Raw genomic sequence first — 5,102 nt, 5'->3', positions numbered from 1 at the left:
GCTCCGGCCTCCTTTAAATTTCAAGGCAGGGGGTGGGGTCGGTGGCCCTGGGTGGGCGGGTTTCTCTGCAGCAGCAGGATGCCCAGTGGACAGGGCCACGAGGGAGCCAAACGGGGCGGGCCTGTTTTTATAAAGAGGGGGAGGAAGTTTATGATGGAAGCAGCACAGCCCAGCCTGGCTTCGGGCCAGCCTGATTATTCACAATCCTGATGTCACCGAATCACAGGAATTTGGGAGTTGAACAGAACCTTGACGATCATCTTCCTTTAAAGCCCTAGTCTATGACCTAAAAGAGACCCTCGGGGTCAGCTGGCTGCAAACCTATCATGGAAAGAGGAGTTTGCTATTCTTAGAAAATATACACTGCCGAGGCTGACTGGTTCTTCAGGAATGTCCAGCAATGACTCTGCCCCTCTGGACACAAGACATTGGAAGGACTGGACAGGTGGACCAGTTGCCTCCAGGCACAGAAGTGCCAAAATTGGAGCACTTGGGGAAAGCAGGGCAGTAAACAAAGGCGGGCAGGGCTCCTCTACAGTGGAAAGTAATTCCCAGCCTGGAATATGCGTCAGGTACCTGTCCTGCCACTCATTTCTCTTCTCTGCAAAGAGATGGCTGAGGTCTTTTCAGCTCCAGCATTCCCTGAGTGGGGCTGTGGAATAAAGGCAGGGGGTGGGGGGTGGGGTGGGCCTGAGCCAATGCTCTGTCTAAACGCTTTTTCTGCACAGCCTTGCCTTGAAATTCTATCACTAGCCATCCATCTCTTAAACGAAGGGAAGCTTTCCCATGTTCTGGAGTTTGCTCTTAAATGTGAATGCTCCTGGAAATAGACAGCCTGTTTGACTTGTTAACACCTGCAGATGACTGATAAAGAAAAGCAGCAGGTGTAAGGGAAACGCTTAGGCTTGAATCAGTTGTACCAGTAATGAGGGATGTGACCTCAGTCAGGGTTTGCAATTACGCTGAGCTCTCCCATCAGAGGTCACGTGCGCAGATTAGAGAGCGACAGTGTATATAAGATCCCTGGCACGGCACAGGGCTCGATGCGTAGTATCTGTATTATTGGCTGGTATCTGGCTAGACAAGGCAGTGTGAAAGAAAGAGAAGGAAGAGGGATGCCAGGAGAGGGACCAGAAGGCTGAGGTTGGCAGAGGAAATTGAAGGATGACCAGTTCTTCTGGGAGAGGCCAGATTGCATATATTCCGATCCTAAATGTGCTCACATTTGTCAAGCGATGAGAGCTGATTTTGAGGTTGGAAAATAAGGCAGTTGTGCTCAAAGTCAAGCTGTTTTTCCATATTTCTGTCAGGCCGTAGCTCTGCCAATGACCATTATAGGAAAGGGGAAATACGAGGGCCAGGTTAGCTGCAAAGGAATGGAGCTAGGACATCAGCTAAGCTGTAGCAAAGCGTGGCCCTGTCCCATGGAGACGTGTCTACTTCCCTGTAACATGGGAAGCCATGATAAGGATCGGAGGCTTTTTCTGGCATTTTGGTTCAGCAGGGATGGAGGGGTGGTATAAAGAATCTTTAATCTGAACTCCTGTAGAGGATGATTTGCTCCCAAATGATTACATTTAAATCCTTAGCTCACATACAGTTTGCGGTCTGGGTATTGGGTCCTTAAGCCTGAGCGGTGGGGCAGGATATATGTGCCAGGATCTACATACCAGGATCTATATACCAGGGTGTGATCTGGCAGTGGGGAGGGAGAGTCCTTTCCCACCACACATCAGGACACCTACAATTCCACCTTTAGAAATGCATTCTCTTAGATTTTTAGCCCCCAGTTAAAATGCAAATTTAATTACAATCTTCAAGGTAGTCTCTGGTGGGAGGAGTTGTCTCTTGGCCCCTAGGGTGCTGCAGACCTGGGGTCTTGAGGGAGGGAGGGGTAGACCAAGAGCAGGAAATTGAGAGGAGAGGGTTTCTGGTCACCAACAGGTGCCCCTGAGCTTTGCTGAAATATACCCAAATGACTTAGACCTGATAATACCCTGCTAATAACCTAGGAACAGGGGCCTTTGTGTTCCTATTAAATATGAGAGTGTTTTCCTTTTCACAGACTCTCGGGAAGCCTAAGGAGGAGGTGGGTGTAGGGAAGCTGATACAGCAACAAGGAGGGCTTTGATTTTAATGAAAGGACTGCTGCAGACTTGTAGGGAGCAGGGCGGCGGGCAGTAAAGAAAACTCTTGGTGAAATCACTTCCTGGGAAAATTGTATCAAAACCCTCTGCTTCCAAGGAAGAGAATAAAATGCAGTCCCAGATAACACGGAGACACAGTGGGCACAGAGAAGCTGGAAGGAAGTATTCATAGAGTGCTTTCCCAGCCTGGTGCTATTTCTGCAGTGTGGCACCCTCCCCTGCAGAATGGGTGAGTCACCAGCAGGGACCCCTTATCGCTGGAGTGGGCACAGGGATGGCCTAGGAGAACAAGGACGCCACCGGGACCCCAATCGGCTGACTAAGAAATGACGTGGTATCTGTGGAAACTCCAAGAAGAGAGGGATGGACAAGAGCCAGAGGACGAGATGGTCTGGGGCCAGAAGACAGAGATGTTGTGCAGTCGAAGGAGGTTTGGTTCTGTTAGGTGTCGGACTTTGTAGGGAGTGGGCTAAATACCATAATGGATGTTAGGTGGCACTCATGGTTGAGGCCTTCATCTCAACTAGAGACTCTCATATCGCTCAGCTGTATCAGGAGCCTGAATTCCACACAGACACCGCAAAACATCACATGGTCAGGCTGAATACCTGGGAAGTCCCCTTAAATGTGGCTGCTTTTGTTAAGAATCGTTCACCAGGCGGTACAGGAGTTCTTTGTACTGTGTTGGCAACTCTTCTGTAAGTTTGAAATTACTTCAAAATAAAAAGGTAAAAACTAGGTTATTCTGTTCGAGAAGTAATTTTACTTCTGAATAGGGGTGCCAATCCCCACGCTGTTGAAAATCTGTGTATACTTTTTGACTCTCCCCCCTCCCCCCACCAAACTTAACTACTAATAGCCTACGGCTGACTGAAAGCCTTATGGATAACATAGACAGTTGATTAACACATATGGTGCGTGTTATATGTATTATATACTGTATTTGTACAATAAAGTAAGCTAAAGAAATGTTATTAAGAAAATCATAAGGAAGAGAAAAAACATTTACAGTACTGTATTTATAAAAAAAAATCCACATATAAGTGGACTCATGCAGTTCAGAAATGTGTTGTTCAAGGGGCGCCTGGGTGGCTCAGTCAGTTAAGCACCCAACTTCGGCTCAGTTCATGATCTCAAGGTTCATGGGTCTGAGCCCTGTGTCCAACTCTGTGCTGATAGGTCAGAACCTGGAGCTGCTTCAGATTCTGTGTTCCCATCTCTCTCTGCCCGTGCCCCCACCCCCCACCGCCCCAATCGCACTCTGTCTCCATCTCTCTCTCTCAAAAAATGAATAAACATTAAAAAAAAAAACCTTTTTAATGTGTTGTTCAAGAGTCAGCTGTATTTAGAGCAATGAAATGAATTTTTTTAATTGCCATACAAGAAAACACAGGTGTAAAACATTATTTTGGCTGTCTAAAACCTGAAAATAACATATGTCCAAAAATAGGGGGATAGTATTATAAAGCATGTTAGTATAATGCATTATTACATAGTCATTATGATGATTGATAATATAATTATATAAAATATCAAAACTGATCATAAATTACCTTACCCAAAAGACATAGAAAACAAATATGTATATGTGTAAGCACCACATGTGTGTTACACAAGATTGGAAGAGGAAATCAGGTGTTGGAGTGCTGTACTTTTTGGTGAAATTTTTTTCAATTGCTTTTGCAATACTTTTAAATTGTTTTCATAAAAAGAGACTTACTGACTCCACTGCAGATCCAGGCTTGTGTGAGTATGTCCAGCAGTTTCTCTCTGACACAGGCACCAGAAGGGCAGGCTTGTCTATGACAATGTGTTGGAAGATTAGAAATTTTCCTTAACCTGTTATAAAAGTATCCATGCGTTTATTCAAACTCTTCTTGAATACATCTCACTTTCAATCAACTCCTTCTTGGAGGGAATCGAGTTTCTCCCTCCCGATTCTCTAAAACAACTTCCTGTCCTTGGTTCTAAGCTACCCCTTTGACCTCTGAGGCCTGACCTATGGTTTCAATCTTTTAGAATGGGTAAACACAACCTTGTCCACCTGTGCTCGCTCCCTGGCGAGCCTAGAGGCTGCTGGAGAGAGCCTGCGGCTCTAAATCAGGAAGTTTGTCTTTTTTCCCCGAAATTCGAAATTCGTTGGAGGACTCTGGGCCAGTTTGCTTTGTGCTGTTAGCTTCCTTGTGCTTCAGATGAGAGCAATAAACCCACAGGATTATTATTTGGCCCAAATAGGATAACACAGGAAAGAAAACACTTTCAGGCAGATGACATACCACTGGCGAGTTAATAAACCGTCTTGTAAACGTATTTTGCAGCTCTGTGCCGTTCCCATGTCTCTGGTCAACTGGAAAGCCCTTTGCGGGAGAAAACTTCTCACTCTGTTTGGAGATGCCAAAAGGGACCTTAAAGAGCATCCACCTCAAATTTTCTCAAACTGTCTTCTAAGCAATATTAGTGTCACACTCGTGAAAAAAAAGTCAATGCTAATAATCTTTTTTCTGTGAAAAACAATTTTACCGCACTAAACACAAATTCATGATGGGGGAAACTGGGGGGTGGGGAAGAGAGGGGTATATGGGGAAATTCCATACTTCCCGCTCAATTTTTCTGTAAACCTAAAACTTCTCTAAAAAATAATGTTTATTAATTTAAAAAAGATTTACTTGAACATGCAAAATACAGGCATTTCCGATATAAAGTTGTATTAATATTACATTTATGTATACATAAGAATCTAGTTTTCATGGGGCTTATTTTGCAGAGATCAGTTGGTCTGTGACACCATCCCCTGCCATTTGTTTATATGTAGGCATATCTTAATCAATATCTATTAAGTAGTCTATCAACATCCTATGATTTCAAAGGTGTCTGTGCTCAGTTACATTTAGGTGAATCGGGCTGTTCTAATCCCTTTGTACTTGAGGACACTGAGAAGTGACTGCCCCGGGTCAC

The sequence above is a fragment of the Panthera leo genome, chromosome B1 (assembly GCF_018350215.1).
Source record: "Panthera leo isolate Ple1 chromosome B1, P.leo_Ple1_pat1.1, whole genome shotgun sequence".
NCBI lineage: Eukaryota > Metazoa > Chordata > Mammalia > Carnivora > Felidae > Panthera > Panthera leo.
Note: the sequence above shows the minus strand (reverse complement) of the source record.